Raw genomic sequence first — 21,847 nt, forward strand, 5'->3', positions numbered from 1 at the left:
AAAGCAAATGTGCTAAACAAATACTTCTGTTCTGTGTTCACAGAAGAAAATCCTGGAGAAGGACCGAGATTGTCTGGCAAAGTTACACGAGAAAATGGAGTAGATTCTGCGCCGTTCATGGAGGAGGGTGTTTATGAGCAACTTGAAAAACTGAAGGTGGACAAAGCGATGGGACCAGACGGGATCCATTCCAGGATACTAAGGAAGCTCAGAGAGGTTCTGGCGAGTCCTATTAAAGACTTGTTCAACAAATCTCTGGAGACGGGAGTGATTCCTGGGGATTGGAGGAGAGCGGATGTGGTCCCTATTCATAAAAGTGGTCACAGGGATGAAGCAGGAAACTACAGGCCGGTGAGCCTCACTTCAGTTGTTGGAAAAATAATGGAAGTGTTGCTGAAAGAAAGGATAGTGTACTTCCTTGAATCTAATGGGTTACAGGATCCGAGGCAACATGGCTTTACAAAAGGTATATCGTGCCAAATGAACCTGATTGAATTTTTTGATTGGGTAACCAGAGAGCTGGATCGAGGACATATGCTAGATGTAATTTCCTTGGATTTCAGCAAAGCCTTTGATACAGTTCCTCATAGGAGGCTGTTGAACAAACTTGAAAGGCTGAAGTTAGGACCCAAAGTGGTGAACTGGGTCAGAAACTGGCTGTCGGACAGACGCCAGAGGGTGGTGGTTAATGGAAGTCGCTCAAAGGAAGGAAAGGTGACTAGTGGAGTCCCTCAGGGTTCGGTGCTGGGGCCAATCCTGTTCAATATGTTTGTGAGTGACATTGCTGAAGGGGTAGAAGGAAAAGTGTGCCTTTTTGTAGATGATACCAAGATTTGTAACAGAGTAGACACCGATGAGGGAGTGGAAAATATGAAAAAGGATCTGCAAAAGTTAGAGGAATGGTCTAATGCCTGGCAACTAACATTCAATGCAAAGAAATGCAGAGTAATGCATTTGGGGATTAATAATAGGAAGGAACTGTATATGCTGGGAGGAGAGAAGCTGATATGCATGGAAGGGGAGAGGGACCTTGGGGTTATAGTGTCCGAAGATCTAAAGGCGAAAAAACAGTGTAACAAGGCAGTGGCTGCTGCCAGAAGGATGCTGGGCTGTATAAAGAGAGGCGTAGTCAGTAGAAGGAAGAAGGTATTGGTGAGGCCCCACTTGGAGTATTGTGTTCAGTTTTGGAGACCGTTTCTGGCGAAAGATGTAAGAAGACTTGAGGCGGTCCAGAGGAGGGCGACGAAAATGATAGGAGGCTTGCGCCAGAAGATGTATGAGGAGATACTGGAAGCCCTGAATATGTATACCCTAGAGGAAAGGAGAGACAGAGGAGATATGATTCAGACGTTCAAATACTTGAAGGGTGTTAACGTAGAACAAAATCTTTTCCAGAGAAAGGAAAATGGTAAAACCAGAGGACATAGTTTGAGGTTGAGGGGTGGTAGATTCAGGGGCAATGTTAGGAAATTCTACTTTATGGAGAGGGTAGTGGATGCCTGGAATGCGCTCCCGAGAGAGGTGGTGGAGAGTAAAACTGTGACTGAGTTCAAAGAAGCGTGGGATGAACACAGAAGATTTAGAATCAGAAAATAATATTAAATATTGAACTAGGCCAGTTACTGAGCAGACTTGCACGGTCTGTGTCTGTGTATGGCCGTTTGGTGGAGGATAGGCAGGGGAGGGCTTCAATGGCTGGGAGGGTGTAGATGGGCTGGAGTAAGTCTTAACAGAGATTTCAGCAGTTGGAACCCAAGTACAGACCGGGTAAAGCTTTGGATTCTTGCCCAGAAATAGCTAAGAAGAAAAAAATTTAAAAAAAAAATTTAAATTGAGTCAGGTTGGGCAGACTGGATGGACCATTCGGGTCTTTATCTGCCGTCATCTACTATGTTACTATGTTCATGAGGGGTAATATTCAGCCAACTTCAAAATGTTGACCTTTTATATGTATGTTTGCTAAAGTTGGTCAGCTGAATATACAGATATATATTTATGGGGTAATTCTATACACACATAAGAATAGTTAACAGAGAAAGTGGGCCTACATTTGCTTAACCTGTACATTCACATTGCTAAGGGTGTGGTTTGGGTGGAGCAGAGACAGATTTGCAGTATGCATGCTTATTTTATAAACTAAATGGGTGCATGTATGTAGTGCAGTGTTTCTGGACAAAATTCCACATGAACGATTACTTAGGAAAATTGCATACCATGGAATCGAGGGTGAAATACTCACGTGGATTAAAAACTGGCTGGAGCATAGGAAACAGAGAGTGGGGGTAAATGGACAGTTCTCAGACTGGAAGAGCATCACCAGCGGGGTGCCACAGGGCTCGGTGCTTGGACCCATGCTCTTCAACATCTTTATAAACGATCCGGACATTGGTACGATGAGTGAGGTGATTAAATTTGCAGACGATACGAAGTTATACAGAGTAGTGAAGACACAGGGGGATTGCAAAGATCCGCAACGTGACATAATCAAGCTCGAGAAATGGGCATCGACATGGCAAATGAGGTTCAACGTGGATAAGTGCAAAGTGATGCATGTCGGGAACAAAAATACAGGATGTCCGGGGCGGTATTTGGAGAGACCTCCCAGGAAAGGAACTTGGGAGTTCTGATCGATAAGTCCATGAAGCCATCTGCACAATGCGCTGCGGTGGTGGAAAAGGAGAACAGAATGCTAGGAATGATAAAGAAGGGGATCATGAACAGATCTGAGAAGGTTATCATGCCGCTGTACCGGGCCATGGTGCGCCCTCACCTGGAGTATTGTGTTCAGCACTGGTCGCCATATATGAAGAAGGACACAGTACTACTCGAAAGGGTCCAGAGAAGAGCAACTAAAATGGTTAAGGGGCTGGAGGAGTTGCTGTACAGTGAGAGACTGGAGAAACTGGGCCTTTTCTCCCTTGAATAGAAGAGGCTGAGAGGGGACATAATCGAAATATTCAAAATACTGAAGGGAATGGACTTAGCAGATTGTTCACCTTCTTCAAGGTAGGGAGAACGAGAGGACACTCTCTAAAGTTGAAAGGGGATAGATTCCGTACAAACGTAAAGAAGTTCTTCTTCACCCAGAGAGTGGTAGAAAACTGGAACGCTCTTCCAGAGTCTGTTATAGGGGAAAACATCCTCCAGGGGGGATTCAAGACAAAATTGGATAAGTTCATGCTAAACTGGTGAGACTGGACTCATTTGGAGCACTGGTCTTGACCTAGGAGCTGCCGCATGAGTGGACTGCCGGGCAGGATGGACCATTGGTCTGACCCAGCAGCGGCAAGTCTAAAAATCAAAAAAAAAGGGACAGAGTTGATTACTGCTAGAAGAATGCAACATTCATGAAGCACCCTATACAGAATGCTACATGTAGTTTAGTTCAGATCTTGCACCTAATGGGATGCTGAAACCCGATGCATATGCTGGTAGCTGGGTGTCTAAATGACCCTATTCTATAACATTGTGTTTAATTTTTCAGAATGACTCAGACTCACACATGCCCCTCTCATGGTCAAGTCCCCTTTTGAATTGCACACTTTAAAATGTAGGCATGTAGTGTGTAGAATAGGGAGCAGGGCCAATTGACTAATTAGTTTGCATGTGGATCTGGGTCCAAGTTAGAATCGTAGATAGTGTGGTGTGGTGTGGGCACAGATGCAGGGTGGAGACCAGAGTTATTTATATAAAAGCAATTTCAGGGCCACCAGTAGATAACTAGTCATATAGATTTAGGACAGCAAAAAGGTTCTCCTAGATCTATCCAGATAATGGCTGAAAGGAGCACCAGATTCTCATCGTGCTACCGCACTGTGTGTTATCACCAAGGGAAGCCAATAGATGGGGTACAGTTTTGGCATCCCAACTTCCCTTTTACCCTGGTGGCTGAATATTGCCACACACCCCAGATAGTGCCTGCACCTCATCGCTTTCTCCAGATATTCAGCAGCAGCCGTATCCAGATTCTGCTGCTCAATAGCCAGATTTTTGTTGTGCCCATGTTAGCTAGCATAAAAAAAAAAAACACTGTTCACCATGACCTCAGTGTTGGATGGAATTCTTTTAATTGGTTATATGAAAATTGCTATCTCTCAATGCAATTTCCAAAATAAATATAGCTTTATCCATATTTAGGAGGGATTTCTAGAGGGTGCATTTAGGTTGAGAAAGAAAAGCAGGCATGAATGGTGTAACAAACCCACTGCCTATAGCGGTTTTGTTCCTAGGAAATGTGTAAAGTTTAGTTCCAGTACAGAAGACCTGACTAGGTCAGTGCCCTGGAACTTGCAGGCGATGACTATCTCTGGAATAGCCAGGATGAGACAGGGAAAGTCTTTCTGGAAAGCATGCACTCTTGTATAGAGCCTTGAAATCCTGGCAGGAGATTTTCCCCTGAAATGCTTGCTGTTCCTTTAAAAAAGGAGCAGGGAAATCTGACTCCTGGCAGATGTAGCAGTTCTCTAGAGCAGTGTTCTTCAACCACCAGTCCATGGACCATTGCTGGTCCACAGAAATTTCCTGCCGGTTCACAGGGCCAGCACGTGCATCAGGGCCAAAACTGTTCTTCAACCACCGGTCCGCGGTACAATCAATACGGCATTATCTTTGAGCCAGCTCCCTCTTCCTAACTGATTCAGTGCACAAAGCCACGGGCAGTGGCTCCTACGGGCATCTTGCGCCTGAACCGGAAGCCTTCTCTCTGACGTTGCAACGTCAGAGGGAAGGCTTCCAGATGAGGCACTGGACGTACAAGGTGCAATTAGTACTATTATGGGGGCGGGGTCTGGGGTGCCGGTCCACAGAATAATTCTTTTATTTCTGCCGGTCCATAGGTATAAAAAGGTTGAAAAACACTGCTCTAGAGAACTGATTCACCTGCCCCCCACCAGCCTTGCAGAGGGGATGTGATTTGGAGCCCCCTAAAATGGAAGCTGGTGAGGGAGTCAGGCAGATGGGTGTGGAGAGAGGAAGTACAAGCTGGGAAGTGCCAGCAGCAGAGGACCAGCCAGACTGTGAGAGGCTGGAGGACTGAGACAGGTGAATACTTTGAAACTTCTGCTGTAAAAGTGAGTGTTTGGACTGTGCCATTAACTCTCTGAGGAGGACATTATTTTGAACTGTGTTTTTGTTTGGAATATTTTGTCTAGAAGAAAGTGTCTTATGCTGGCAGAAGTTTTTCCTGCTTAAGGACTGTAATGTTTCTGAGCTGGTGGCAGGGCCGCCATCAGGGCAGTACTACCAGTCCTGCATTCAGGGGCCCGGAGCTGACAGGGGGCCCGGGCTCCCCCAGGGTCGCAAGCATAGTCTCCTCTCCTTCTCCTTACCTGCCCTGCTGCAGCACACAGCCGAACGGAAGTCTTCCTGATGTCAGCGCTGATGTCGGAGGGAGGGCTTAAGCAAAGCCCTCCCTTCCTCCGACGTCAGTGCTGATATCGGGAAGACTTCCGGTTGGCTGCTTGCGGCAGGGCAGGTAGGGAAAAGGCAGTCGTGTACCGAAGGGAGGGGGCGGTCCGCCCCGGTGTATCCATGGGGGGGAGTGTGCACAGCCGGTCAGGTCCCCTTAGCCTTGTGGCGCTTCCCCCGACCGACCGACAACAGGCCCGGCCGACAAACCTCCCTGCCCTGTAGCAACGAATCTAAATTACCTTCTTATAGCAGCTTCAATACTCCAGCTGCTGTAAGAAGGTAATTTAGATTCGCTGCTACAGGGCAGGGAGGTTTGTTCGACCGGGCCTTTTCTGTTGTCTGTCGGGTGGGGAAGCGCCACAAAGGTAAGGGGCAGGGAGGGAGAAAGGGAGGAAAGGTGGAGTGGAGAAGAAAAGACGCTTAAGGGAAATGGATAAAACTGAGGGGGAGAAGGCCGCTGAAAGCACTGGGGAAGACAAAGGGGTAAAGAAGGACGCTGAAAGGACATGGGGAAGACAAAGGGGTGGAGAATGACGCTGAAAGGACATGGGAAGATGGGGGGAGAAGGACGCTGAAAGGGCATGGGGAAGACAGGGGGGGGAGAAGGACGCTGAAAGCACATGGGGAAGACAGAGGGGGGAGAAGGACCCTGAAAGGATATGGGGAAGACAAAGGAGTGGAGAAGGATGCTGAAAGCACATGGGGAAGACAGAGGGGGGAGAAGGACGCTGAAAGGACATGGGGAAGACAGAGGGTGAGAAGGACGCTGAAAGGACATGGGGAAGACAGAGGGTGAGAAGGACGCTGAAAAGACATGGGGAAGACAGGGGGGAGAAGGACACTGAAAGCAAATGTGGAAGACAGAGGGGGCAGAAGGATGCTGACAGGACATGGGGAAGATGGGGGGGGGGAGAAGGACGCTGAAAGGAAATGGGGAAGAGAGAGTGGGGAGAAGACACTGGCAGGGAAGAAGACAGAGATGCCAGACTATGGGGGGAGCGGAGGGAAGAAGATGGGTGCCAGACCAATTTGGGAGGGGGGAGAAAGGGAGAGGCACAGTAACAGAGCAAATGGAAGACGCAGAAAGAAGAGAGACAGTGGATGGAAGGAATTAAATGAGAACATGAGGAAAGCAGAAACCAGGCAACAAAGGTAGGAAAAAAATTATTTTTTTTTTCTTCAGGATAAAGTAGTATATTAGTTGTGTTGATAATAAAAATTTATAAACATTAGAGGCTCTGGTAGAAACCCGTTTACAAAGTATGTATTCTTCCCAATTTATATTTCCAAATTAATAGTCTTTTTGCTTATTTTTAAATGGGTTTCTACCAGAGCCTTTAATTCAGTAGCATAATTAAATGAAATAACTATTTCTGTAGTTTATAGGGACGGAGGGGATTCCTCGCGGGGACGGGTGGGGATGGAGGGATTCCTCGCGGGGACGGGTGGGATTTCTGTCCCTGTGCAATTTAAACATGCACCTTTCTTCCTCCATCCCATAACACACACAGCCTGGTGGTGATGATTATCAGATTGATTCATGAATATATAATGATGTTATGAGTCTGTGTAATGTAACATGCTGTATGTGACATGCTGAGGAGGGTGGGAAGGAAGAGGTGCACACTCATAACATCATTATATATTCATCCATAGCTGCATGTTAATGATGTGCTTATATGCACTTATTTATCATCATAACATATACATCATCATTAACATGCAGCTGTGGATGTGTAAGGACAGGCTGAGGAGGATGGATGGGAAGGAAGGAAGGTGCACATATCAACATATCGTACATTTTTAACATGCATGATGCAGCTATAGGCAAGCTGAGGAGGATGGGATCATACAGATGTGCATGTTCAGATATGCGCTCAGATGTGTATGTTTAGATATGCGCTCACATATACAGTCAGATGTTGTGGCGCAGCCGGCACCCGTGGATAAGTTTGGCTCCAGCTAGCGCACAAGATAGCTCACCTCCGACGTGCTTCCATAAAGCTGGAAGTCCTGCTGGTGTTCAAGTTCAATAAAGTGAAACAGGATTCAAAAGAGTTAATTCCCAAAAATAACTCAAAATCTTGGTTTATTAGTAAATGCCTCTGAAACAGTCTTCTTTGTCATACAAAACATAAAACAGAAAAATTGGCACAAAATAAGATGAGCTGAGAACAGTGTCTCACAGCTCCCACCTTTATGCAGGTAAGTAAAAGTAAATTAACTTCAAGTTCTGCCTTTGAAAATAGGCAGCTAATATAAGTCCACTGCTTTTCCAGTGCCTAAGCAGTGTGGTGTCCAAGCCCAGGTTATGACAGGCTTGGCCCCAGCCAACTTGAAAGAAGCTGGTGGGGGGAGGGGAGTAGCCAAATCCACAAATTATTTCTGCCTTCACAGAATGCCACAAATGGCCCCGCAATCCCTACCAAGGATGACAAGTGGATTCTTCCCCAAACTACTTCCTCACTCCACAGCGTTCAAACAACAAAACACAAAATATAAACTTAAGCAGTGCAGTTCAATTCAGCTTTAAAAAAAAAAAACGTTTTTTGGGGGCGCTAGAGGGCGCGATAAGAAATGGCAGCGTGATCAGTGAGCTCTGACAATACAAAGAAAAGAATCAAATAAAAATCAGAGTTATCCTTTGTGGATTTTCAATTTTTTTAGCCCTCTACTTTTGTCTTTCCTGATGGCTACTTCTAAGGTAGGCAAACGCCACAAGCCCGAGCCTACAACGCCTCAAAAAGCAACGGAAGACAAATCGGATTCTGAATCAAACCATGCGCTCCTCACAGAGCTGCGTGCCATAAAAGAAATTGTTAATGAAACGAAGGAAGACACCACAGAAATTAAACAAGATCTAACTGAGTTGAAACAGGACTTTGCACAACTATCCTCTAGATTGGATAATGTCGAAGCAGTGCAAACAACATCTCAAGCCACTATTAAGAGCATGCAAGGGCAACTGAAAAAGATGCCACAGTTGGAAAATGATCTTGAAGATCTTCAGCTTAGATCACGTAGAAATAACCTACGTGTGCTTGGGATCCCTGAAGGCAAAGAAGGAGCGGATATCCTATCTTTTATGGAGAAACTGATCCCTGACATCCTGAATTTACAATTTTCAAGAGATTTCGAATTGGAAAGGGCACACAGGGTCCCCTCGTTTCGCCCGACGAACGCCAGATATCCCAGAGCCATCATTGTAAAGTTTCTTCGCTACACTCAACTTTCTGAAGTAATGCAACGTGCTAAGGTGAAATCTCCTCTTAAGCTGGACACCCATACAGTTTTATTTGTTCCTGATCTCACCAAAAATGCGGCGCAGAGAAGAAAGCAGCTGCTTACCTACCGCCCGAGGCTCAGAGAGCTCAAGGCTCAATTCGGTTTGCTGTTTCCTGCCACGATGCGGGTTACGCTCAATAACCAAACCAAAAACTTTACTGATCCACAGTTACTATCGGATTACCTTGAGGAGCTCAGCCCGACTACTATTGACCGAGTTTAATTCACTTTCGCTCTCTGGGCACGTCGCTGGAGTCTTTTGAGCTTTCTGCTGGGGATCGTGCACAGCATGGCGGCCATTTTGTTTCATCCACGTGGACGTTAGCCTCACACCATCATCTTTACAGTCATTTGGTTATTTAACATTTTACACTTGTTTATCCTATTTTCGGTCCTTCTTACTATTTATTATGTTATATCTTCCTGATTTTGATTAATGCTTAAGCTTTTTAAGTTGTCATTAATTTCCGTTTCCTATTTATTTCTCGAAGCCTCATTAATTATTCATCATTACAGTGCATGCATTTGAGTTGTTACACGATATTGCAATTGCTTTATGAATTGTCTTTATTGTACTATATTCTTTAGATTTATGAATTTGCTTTCTTGCCTTCTCTCTATCTTTTATTTCTCTCTCTCGATGATCAAATTCACCCTCACTAACTTACTTTTATCATTACCCCCACAATTAACTAAGTGAAAGTTAACTATGTGCCACTGTTCTTCTTCTCCTACTTGTAATCCATTAATTTTTCTTAGGTCCTCATGGTTTCCATTAACTTTATTGTGTTTTGTATAGCACACTTATTCGTTTCTGCTTCTTATGAATTATTAATGAATTCTCGTCTGTCACATGAATTTATCGAGCAGGCATAAATTTTCACACACTCTATATATTCTATGTTGTTTTGTCTTCTCACTTTTACACAGCTGGTTCATGAAGTATTCCTTATTTTATTAGTGCACCTACAGTTCTTTTTACTTGTTCTTTGTGCTGCATTAATTATACTCTTTTGTTACACAAGCTTGCTTTCCATAAACTGCACTTGTATGTCATGTTTGTATTTTTTCATGGAATTGTATGGCTCTCTCTAATGAATTTTCTATTATTCCCTTCCCCTAGATATCATTTTTATTGCTGGCTCTCTCAATTACCCTTTTTTTTTTTCCCTCTTTCATCCTCTTTGTGAGTTGTTGTATCTGCCAAAGGGTGCCTGCCCTACTTTTCACTATATGAATTATTAATGTACTTTCTATGGTCACATAAATTTTCAAAGTTTGTATGAATTTTTCTTATGATGAACTTCTTTTATTATACTGTCTCGCCATCCTCCTTCTCCACTATAATGTTCATTCATGTATTAATTATTTCTGTTTAAACTGTGTACTGTCAATAACTTATTTCATGTATAGTATTTATTTTGTTAGTTAGTGGTTTTATAGAAGGTGTTTTTGGATTTCATGAATTGCACTGTTATATGAATTTAATTGTATCTACTATCTCCATGACTTTTACTGGTATTCACTGCTGCTTTGTTTTTCACATTGCTCTATTGGTTATTCCTTTCCTTTAATTGTTTCTTCTATTGCATCATTATTAACCTCGGCTTATGTTGTCTTATTTAAATGCTGTCCCTTTTATGTTACTTCTTCCTTCTTTTCCTTGATAATTCTTCATACATCATCTATATCTGTATATTGCTTACTGAACACTTGGGTACCCACTTTCCATGATTGTTATTCTGTTTACTATATACTTGATTGGTTCAGGTTTTAATCACGAGTATCTTCCAATATGTCACTAGGATCAGGCAAGCTTCTATGAGTCTGGCACGTCCTGCCTTGACTAAACTATGATATTAGTTTTCTTAGTTGTCCATACCTTACCTGACTTAGTTATAAGTCGTCATGCTGTGTATCGTTCCCTCATTAATTTCTCTGATTGGTTCATTATAGGAGTCCCACACTTGGAGGGTCGCCTTTATTGTTATAATAAGTATGATCCTATTGTCCAATGTTCTGTTAGTCTATCACTGTTGTGTTATGAAAATTCTCCGTTGTACTGCTAGTTAACAAGCATATGATGGTTTGCAATTCTCGATGCTTGACATTAATGCTATCTTACTCACGTTGCTAGCCTTCATGGTTACTCGTATAATACTCCGTTTAGTCCTGTATAATTTTCTCTTTTAGTTCATATACTGGTTACACTGGGCTTTATGGATATGATTCCAAAGGATATTGTATTGATATTGTCGGAGCGCTGATTGCACTTCCCTTATGCTTCCTCTTCCCATGGGGTATAGCTGCCACTTGTCCTTCTTAGGACATGGCAGCTTATATGCACGTCTGTACTCCATTCTACTGGTTATCAGTCTTGTATTCTGTACCACTTCACACCACTCACATGTTGTTATCTGCAATTTATTTGATGTCCCTATGATTAATCACCTCTACATCATAGAATGGTAAAACTTTTGTCTTTAAATGTCAAAGGGTTTAATAATCCCATCAAACGTAAAAAAATATTAGATTATGTCACTAAAAAATCCCCAGATATTGTATGTTTTCAAGAAACTCATTTAACTATGCTAGAATCAACTAAACTGAGGACCAACTGGTCGCTACCCGTTATTGCTTCACCTGCTGTCCATAAAAAGAATGGCACGGCTTTGTTGGTTAGAAAATGTGATCACATCAAAATATTATCTTATACTACAGATACTGAAGGGCGATGGATTCTCGCTAAGCTCCTCATTCATCAGAAAGAGATATCCTTGTTGAATATTTATGCTCCTAATCAAGACAAACCAGAATTTTTTGACAGCCTTGTAGCCTCGCTACTTGAAGATAATTCCCACCATCACATATTAACTGGTGATTTTAATCTAATCTTGGATCCGGCGATAGACAGAAAATCAGCTGCCAATCATAAACCTACCAGGTCTTGGCATAGCCTTCATAATTTAATTACACAATTAAAATTAGTTGACCCATGGCGGCTCATGAATGGGGAAGACAGGCAATACACTTTCTACTCTGCTCCTCACAATTCGTACTCGAGATTGGATTATTTTCTACTCAGTAATAATCTATTGAATTCAGTATCACAGGCCTCTATCCACGAGATATCAATATCAGATCATGCAGCTATTGATTTAGTTTTTGATGGCGACTCCCTCTCTAAAAAAGGGAAGACTTGGAGATTTAATAATGCTTTATTACTAGACGATGACTTCATGAAGGTTATTAGAGAGGCGATCAATGAGTATTTCAAATTCAACACTGCTGATGAGGTTAGCTGGCCAATCTTATGGGATGCTTTTAAAGCCACGCTCAGAGGCTCCATCATCTCCTACCAGGCACTTCAATCTAAACTGCTTACCAAACAGCTTACCAATATAATACATATAAATAATAACTCTTCTGCACCCACAACTAACTCCTATGGTGTCCCTCAAGGTTCTATACTATCCCCTCTTCTATTTAATATTTTCTTATCTCCTCTTCTCACATTGGCTCAATCCATCGGTTTTACCATTTTTGCTTATGCCGATGACATACAACTTCTTCACCCAATCAATACTTCAAACATTTCAGATATCAAAGACATTAATAACAAACTAAACACAATACACGACTGGTTGTATACAAACAAGCTTTCCCTCAATCTGGACAAATCTCGAAGTCTGCTACTCCCTATCAAATCCTCTGAATTTTTACTGGACGACATTTCTATTAAATCTACACCGATCCAAATGGACACAAAGATAAAACTTCTAGGGGTCATCATTGACAGAGATCTCACCTTTCATGATCACATAAGTTCAGTGGTTAAAGTCTGTTTTTATAAATTACGCATCATCCGTTCTCTTTCTTCCATTCTTGAAACTAATTCAATCACTATTCTGATACATTCATTAGTAATTTCTCATCTTGATTACTGTAACTCTCTCTTAAATGGCCTCCCCCAAAAAGAAATTCGTCGTCTACAACTAATACAAAATACAGCAATAAAACTTATCCATAAAGTAGGCAGATTCGACCACGTTACCCCTCTTCTTAAAGAAGCACACTGGCTCCCTATTTCTCACCGCATCACCTATAAAATTATCTTACTATCTTTCAAAATAAAGCTCTTCCATTTGCCGTTATTTCTTGACAAACTTCTCATTCCCTACAGCTCCTCACGCGCTCTAAGATCAACTGATCAACAACTTCTATTTATCCCCACCATCAAAGACTTCTACAACACACGTAAAGTAAATTTCGCCGTAACTGCCCCTACTCTTTGGAACTCCCTGCCACAGCAACTCCGTGACGAATCACGACTTGACAAATTTAAAACAGACTTAAAAACGTTTTTATTTCGCGATGCCTTCTCATTAAACTAGAGACATCTTCCCTAATTACCAAAAACAAAAAATCTAATAATAACCGCTTTCTTTAAAGCGCCCCTCTCCATCATGTTTTATCCTCACCCTACTATCTCCAATTTCTTCTCAAATATGTAACTTTACCCTCCCTTTCCTTTTACCCTCACTATCTAGTTCGTCTTGTGATGTCATATGTAGATACACAATGCCTCTTTTTTTTTCAGTTTTGTATAACTTCTCTTTCTTTTAAACATATTGTTAACCAGCCAGATATTAACTTGATGGTTGGTATATCAAAAGTAATAAAACTTGAAACTTGAAACTTGAAACTTAGCTCATGTAAACACCATTAAAGGATTAGAACGAAACCATCAAGCTAATCCGTCAGATATGAAAACCTTGAAGTCGTTACATCATGAGAGACTTTGCTATAATTTACTTCTAAGCAAAAAAGCTGGGAATGCCCTTTTCATGCAAAAAGCTAATTATCATTGTACATCAAACAAAGCCGGCAGAGCTTTGGCTCAATACCTGAAAATCCAGGAGGAACGGTTATCTATATCTGCCATCAATGGAGAGGATGGGATCACCACAGCGGATCCTCTTTTGATATCACAAACATTTAGTCAATTTTATGAAAGATTGTATACTTCAGAAGTCAGCAATCCTGACCCCTCGAGGATATTAACAGAGTCACCTCATCCCACTCTTACGGCTGAGGAGAATTCGGTGTTATCTATGAATATAAAGGAATCTGATATTGGCTTGGTTCTACATCACATGGCAAAAAGGAAAGCCCCTGGACCAGATGGCTTTACATCTGAATTTTATGCTGCTTTTCAACAGGAACTTGCACCACATTTAGTTAACCTCTTTGATTACTTTATACGTACTGGTGATGTGAGAGGTACTTTTACGGAAGCAAGCATTATCGTTTTGCCCAAACCTGGCAAGGATCATCGACATGTGGCCAATTATCGTCCGTTAGCTTTAATCAACGTTGATGCAAAAATCTACGCTAAAATCATTGCAACTCGCCTGCAGTCTCTACTTCCTAAATTAATTGGTGCTGACCAAAATGGCTTTATGTTGAACAGACTTTCCAGCGATAATTCACGCATGTTTGCGAATGTCATACTTCATGCTAATACACAAAATTCCCCACTAATTGCTTTAGCACTGGATGCCGAAAAGGCGTTTGATAGAGTGGAATGGGATTACTTATTTTTGACTCTTCGGTGGTTTGGGTTTGATGACTCTTCCATTCAAATGATCAAAGTTCTATACACTGCACCCACAACAAATGTACGCATCAACGGCCACTCATCAGCTCAATTTAAGCCCACTAGAGGTACCAGACAAGGGTGTCCGCTCTCTCCCCTGCTTTTCAATCTAGCATTGGAGCCCTTTCTACATTCCATCAGAACTAATGATCGTATTTGTGGGGTACGCTGTGGTGACTCTGAAGTAAAGTTTTCCGCATATGCGGATGATGTTCTCCTGTATTTGTCTCCTGAGTCCATTCCTGTGCTGCTCTCTCTTATTGATGACTTTTCCAGAATCTCTGGCTACAAACTCAACAATAGTAAAACTGAACTTATGCCTCTAAACTCTCATGTCCATCAACATTTAATTAATAAATATGGTTTTCGTTGGTCTGATTCGTCATTGACGTACCTGGGAATCCCGTTTGGCAAGTCTCTGGACTCCACCATTGAGAATTGTACATCTCAACTACTGAATTCTATCAAGTCCCAAATTTTTAAATGGAATCCACTGAATCTTTCATGGTGGGGTCGATTAGCATCGATCAAAATGGTGTTGACGCCCAAAATATTGTATACTTTGAGCATGCTTCCTACACTTCTGCCCTTGTCAGTTTATAAAAATTTGGAATCGTTGCTAACCAAGTTCTTGTGGAATAATAATACACCTAGAATTGCTCTTCATAAACTGAAACAAGGTAAAACTAGTGGTGGGGTGAACTTCCCTGACCTTTTGGATTATCACCATGCCTTTCTGTCTCGACATGGTGTTAGATGGCTGCTCTCTGATGACTTCATATCTTCTACCAATCGTTGGCTTGAATTTGAACGAGCAAGATATTTTCCTCACAGCTTACGACACCTTCCCTTCATGCTGCCGCCTGCTTCACCTGTCATTCGTGATCACATTTTACTATCCATGATTCAGGTTATTAAGAGGCTAGAATCCTCACTTGATATCAACTGGTTGGACACAACATCTGCTCCTATTTGGCGCAACAGTTTAATTCGTATTGATAATCACATTGTTGATTGGAAGTTGTGGCAATCTGCGGGAGTGCACCAAATAAGCCAGCTAAGAATTGGAGAACAATGGATATCTTTTGAACAATTACAGGCTACTTATGGTTTAAATGATAACCAACAATATCGCTGGATGCAGCTTAAACACGCTATTGCGTCGTATCTCACATCACACACGCTCCTCAATACTGTTCCACCACTGCTTTCGCTATGCACATCCTTTCCTACTCTCAAAAAAGAGGCAGCCTTATGGTACAAACATGCCAGACAACAGAAAATTCAACATCCCATTGAAACAGAACGCAAATGGTCATTAGATTTTCAGATGTCATTAGATGAAGGCCAGTGGGAACACCTGTGGTCACGTACTCATACTATTTGTAAGTCTGCATCCTTCCTCCAAACCTCTTTATTCCTTAATCATAGGGCCTACTGGACTCCTAGTCGTCTGGCCCGAATTACACCTGGAGAATCGGATAAATGCTGGTCCTGTAAATCCTCTCAAGGTACATTACAACATATGCTTTTTGACTGTTCGTTGTTACACCAATTCTGGGCCAGTGTCATGGCTGATATCAACAAATTACTTCACACGTCCCTTCCTTTATCATACAATTCCATCATCTTAGGAAGTGTCAATGCCACCGATTTCTTTCAAAGGGATGAGGACTGTCTTATTCATATTCTCCTTCTGATCGCGATCAAGATCATCCTTTCTAATTGGAAGAACTTGGACCGAGTCAGTTATGATGCCTGGTGGAACACCACTTGCTTGACAGTTAAATACGAAAAAATAGCTGCGGAAAGATTAGGCTTGATGCATAAGTTCACCAAGTTATGGGGTCCTCTATTGCAATATGCTGATTCACCGCCCTTGTAATACATGTTAAATTTATATTAACACGCCCTTTGACTATACTTAATATTACCCATCGACACTTATAATTCCCTTATATCTCATTTTCTCAATGTTTTTGGTGCATTATAGTGGTTGGAGTTTATCATATGAATGGTTACAGACTTAACATCATAGTTTAAGTATAAGATATCCTGATCTGTTTATTTCTCCCTTTTACTTTTCCCCCTTCCTGGAGTTACTAATCCTTTGTATTATCGATCCCATGATATGGGGCATTGCTTTATGGATCTGTTATGTATCGCTTTATGTACTGACGCAATGTTTTACTGTTGTATATCAGTATTATTTTCTGTTCCATTGTAAAACCTTAATAAAAACTTATTGAACTTAAAAAAAAACAAAAAAAAAAACGTTTTTCTTTCAGGCTGCACAGAAAGAAAAGTTCAGCACTACTATCCTTCTTCATTCAAATGCACACAGCTGCTGAGAAGTAGTCAAACAGTTGCTATTCTGAGCATGAAGAGCAAAACACAACTTTCAAACAAGTAACTTAATTGTCCTCCATAGGCATACCTTCAGGAAAGTAAGCAGTTTCCTGGCAATCCATGGGTTCTACTTCTGCTGTCTGGTTAGCCACAGGGTCAGTGTCAAAACCCACCATCTCTATATCAGTAGAGCAGTGAGGGTCAGGAGCCCCGTCCTGAACACCTCCTTCCTGAGCTGGCTCAGGGCAGACTGCTTGTCTTCTCCTCAGAGCAGCCTCTAATACATTGAGCCGGGCACGCCCAGTTCTCTGCGGGGGAGGAGCAGCCTGCAACTTTTGCCTACCTTTCTTAGGAGCTGCAATCAGCTTCTGCAGCTGAGAGTCAGCAGGGAAAGTGGAAGAGAACTGAGGCTGTTCCAGGCTATTACTTTCAGAGTCTTCCACTCCCTGGAAATCAGCTACCTGAGACTTAAAGGGGACTATATCAGTTTCCCTATCCTTTACCTCAGGCTTGTCACATTGGTTAGCCCTTCTGATGGCTGGGCTGGTTTTAGTCAAACCCCAGCCTGGCACAAACCGAGCTCCAAGGCTAGGGGTGTGACAATGTGTATGTTCAGATATGCGCTCACATATACAGTCAGATATGTATGTTCAGATATGCGCTCAGATGTGTAGTTTTTTCTTTTTTTTTATTATTTATTAGCATTTTATAAATAATTATCAAGTATAACTTGTACAGAAAGCAAAAATTTAAGTTTAAGGATACATAGCCATAATCATCATATTAAAGTCCAAAAATCAAAGAAACAAATGAATAATACATATCCATATTTTCAGAGAGAAAACAAAAAGAAAACTCTATTATATTACTTAAATTTTAACTCAAGTCCACTCTGAGGATCAAGATGTACAAAGGACAGTTTAAATTAAGAAAAAAAAAACAAATAATGCTGAGATTAATCTAAGCTGAGCTCAAAGTTCCCAAATAACTTCCCATCTAGGGCAAGATCTTATTGTCCTTTTCTTTTTCCAAGCGAGACAGCGACAGGAAGGTCACCAGCTGTGAAGGATCAAAGAAGACAAATTTCTGAGAAGAATAATACACTATGCATTTACTTGGGTGACGTAAATAAAAGGTTGCCCCAAGGGCCAACACCCCTGACTTTAATAGTAGAAATTCTTTACGACACCTCTGGGTTTCTCTGGCAAGATCAGGATACATTTGTATCTGCATTCCTAAAAATGTTTTCATTTTATTTTTAAAGAAAAGTCTCAGTAACCAGTTTTTGTCCAGGGCCAATGCCACTGTTAATAATAAGGTTGCTGGGACTGCCTTTTCAGTATTCGAGGATTCCAATATAGTGGACACATCCAAATTTTCCTGTTCAACTTCTTGCTGTTGTTTCCGTTGATTAGTAGGAAGATAGTAAACTTGTGTAAACAGTGGTATCATATTTTCAGACAAACTCAAAATTTCTATCAAATATCTTTTCAGCATCTCCCGAGGTGTAATCATTAAGACCTTGGGAAAATTTACCAATCTTAAATTATTTCCACGGGCAAAGTTTTCCAAGGATTCTAACTTTCTTCTAAGATTGGTATTATTGTTTCATAAATTTGTTTGGTCTTAAATGACTCCTGGTTAATGCTGACAATCTCTTTTCTAAGCTCTGTTGTTTCCTGTTTTACTTCTTTTATTTCTTTATCATGATGTTTTATTTCCCCTTCTATTTGATTTAATTGAGGTTTTAACAAATTAGGAATATTGGCAACCAGGTCCCAGATAGTTTCAAGTGTTACCTCTTGGGGTCTCTGAAAATGAAAAGAATAGGCTGCAGACTCTTCTCCCTCTGGTGAAACTGCCTGTTGAGCACTCTCCTGGATCTGTCCGTTCCCCTCTGCTGTCGACTCCTCTGTTTCTTCAAACAGACTCTCTTGAAAATGTAGAGAGTCTGGATCCCTGCTCCCTCCATGATTGACAACAGCCTCCATACTCCCTCTTTGGAGAGTTCCCCCGCCCACGGGGAGCTGGTAACCTGAGGGCATCGGGGCTTAGCGTGGTCTGAAGTCCCTGAGAGATCGCCTCCATTCTGCCCGTTCGGGGCGTCTCTAGCGGGAACGCCTCTGATTGTAGGGAACTCTGCATGCGGCGGAACAGCTCCTCAATGTTGCCCAAACTGGGTCCGACGGAGCTCCGCGAGGCCCCAGCCGTGCTCCGACCCCTCCGTTTGGGCATCCTGTTGAAAATTCGGCACGGAATCAAAAGTAAGTGGAGAGCTCACCAGCGCGTGACACTCAGCTTAGAGATTCGGCAGCCATCTTGATCTTGCCTATCATCAGATGTGTAATTTTTTCTGATATATTTATTAAGCTTACAGTATTTATAAAAACACATTTAATACTTGTTACAAAAAATATTGTGCAATTGTGATCTACTTCTGGCCTACAAAGGTCAAAAGCAATCCTTAACTGAGATTTTACATTCAAAAGTGAATTATAGCTACTAGCACTATTATTTATTAGTTATTTATTATGCAGATGTTTGTTAGTTTGTTATTAGTTCAGTATTAGACATATGTTAGTTTAGAATAGATAGGTATAGATTAGTTTAGTTTAGGTTAGGTTAGGGCCCTGCTGAAAGAGTCTACCTTGACGTGGTTGCAGGCTTACAAATCTTTTGGTCAAAGAGTGCGGCGACAGAGAAAAGTATATGTGTATTCGGCCCATGGAAGAAGGGGGAGTCGGGGGGGGGAAGGGGTGCGTGGAGGGCCCAATAGGATTGCTCAGTAAGGGGCCCAGAAATTTCTGATGGCAGCCCTGGCTGGTGTTTTTTGGCATTTCAAAACTAGCTCAGAGAAACGTTTGGGTTGCTGAGGTTTTTTCACTGAGGTATGTTTGAACAGAGGCAGTTAAATAGCAGCAGTGCAGAGCCACAGCTGAGCCTAAAGCTTCTTCTGAATGAGCCAGCCTGTGAAGAATTGTCTCTTTTATGTCTGCTAGTTTGTGGTCTGTAAAGCTAATATTTAATCCTTTTGCTTTACTTATAACCAAAGACAGTTATTTGAGAACTCGTTGGGCAAAAGCTGCCTGCATTACTACTAACTATTTTAAGAACCTGCCTGATAGTATTGCTATACTATACCTCTCTGTACTCAGTGTGTATACCTGGCACAGTGCTGGCCAAGAAGCTAAGATTTGTTGGGAGTTTACCTAATTGCAACAGTTGAGGTGGCTGTTGGCCAGTTGCTGGAGGAAAAGCTGTATTTTTGTGTATTGCTGAAATTCTTTGTTTTTGTTACTTTTGAAACTGTTGAATTGTTCTATGAGAAATAGGGCACTTTGAACCCAAACACGAAGCCTGGCCAGTGGCCAAGAATAATAAACCTGTTAAGAACGTGAACCTTTGGTGGAAGTTTCCTTCTTGCTTGCTGGAAAGGGGAAGTCCTTACCCAAGATACTAGGGTTTAAACCACAGCATAGCTGTCGCCAGACCTGAAGGATACCCCAAGTTACTGGGGACTAGAGAATGACACGGGGAAAAAATATGTCCCCGTCACCGCCCCGTCCCCGGCCCACCATCCTCTGCACCACCCCATCACCACCGTTCCCTTCACTGCCCCGTCACCGTCACCCCTTTCACCACCCCATCACCGCCACTGCCATCCCATTCACTGCCCCGTCACTGTCCCCGCTGCATCCATATAAGCCTCAGTACTGTAATATTTAGCTTATTCCTTTCTTATAAATCAAAGTTCCTGCTGCTGAACTAGAGAAAGAGATGTTCAGCTGGCAGGGCTTTGTTTATAAATTTTTATCAACACAACTAATATACTACTTTATTCTAAAGCAAAAAATAAATAAATAAATAGAATTTTTTTTTTCCTACCTTTGTTGTCTGGTTTCTGCTTTCCACATCTTCTCATTCAATTCCTTCCATCCACTGTGTGTCTTCTCTCTGCATCTTCCATTTGCTGTTACTGTGCCTCTCCCTTCACCCCCCCCCCCCCCCCCCCAATTGGTCTAGCACCCATCTTCTTCGCTCCGCTCCCCCATAGTCTGGCATCTGTCTTCTTCCCACTCTGTCTTCCACATTTCCCTTCAGGGTCTGTTCCTCTCCATCCTCCTTCAATGTCTGTCCTATTCCTTTCCACCACCACCCTTCCCTCCCTCCTTTACCATCTGTTCCTTTCTACCACCCTTCAGCTCCTCTCGCATGGCCTATCTATCTATCTTCCTCCCTCTTATTTTCATGGCACGTTACAATGTAATTTGTGCAAGCCACTGGAGCCTGCGAGCTCGGTCCCTGTCCCATCCCCACAAACCATCTCGCTTCTGTGCTCCTATTTTCCCCATTTCTAATATCTCCCCTATGTATCTGCCATTGCCCCCCCCCCTGTGTCCATATACCATCCGCATGGCATGTCCCTTTATGTCTCTGTCCCTATGCCCCATGCACATAATTTCCCCTCTTTCTGTTACCTTCTTGTGTCCAGATTTCCCCTATCTTCCTCTTCCATACCAGTGTGTCTCTTCTTTTCAACCCCATCTAGCTTTTTTACCTCTTTCTTCCCCCCCCCCCCCCCCTTGCTTCTAGCATCTGGCTCACCTGCTTGTCCTTCCCTTTCTTTCCTGCTGTGGGGTTTTCTTTCCGTCTTCATCCCCTTGGCCCAGAATCCTTTTCCCTTTCACTCCCTCCTTCCAGTTTGAGCCGGGAACACGAGCGATCGCACAGTCCCCGCAGCCCCCACCCACCTGCCTAATCGATCCTAGTGTTTAGCCAGCTCTCTCCCTTCTCCTCACCTTAGTTTGCAGGCTTTCTTTTTCGGCAACCTGCACGCTTTCCCAAAGAGCCGCGCATGCGCGGCTGCTCAGTGTTCAATCTTCTGCTCTGCTGCAACTTCCTGTTTCCGGTTGCGTCAGAGCAGAAGATCAAAACTGAGCAGCAGTGGGTGCGCGGCTCTTTGATAGCGTGCGGGTCGCCGAAAAAGAAAGCCTACAAACTAAGGTGAGGAGAAGGGAGAGAGCTAGCTAAACACTAGGATCGATTGGGCAGGCGGATGGTGGCTGCGGAGACCGCGCAATCCTTCATGCCTCACTGCGGGGACAAGACCATTCACTGCTCCACGGGGCGGTGAATGGCCTTGTC

General features: G+C 42.6%; 1 protein-coding gene across 1 annotated transcript in view; it reads left to right on the forward strand.

Moving 5' to 3' along the window:
• Positions 1-21,847, forward strand: part of AK9 (adenylate kinase 9) — a 1,007,389-nt gene that overhangs the window by 647,454 nt on the left and 338,088 nt on the right. The window lies entirely within an intron of this gene.

The sequence above is a fragment of the Geotrypetes seraphini genome, chromosome 3 (genome assembly GCF_902459505.1).
Source record: "Geotrypetes seraphini chromosome 3, aGeoSer1.1, whole genome shotgun sequence".
In the NCBI taxonomy this organism is placed as follows: Eukaryota; Metazoa; Chordata; class Amphibia; order Gymnophiona; family Dermophiidae; genus Geotrypetes; species Geotrypetes seraphini.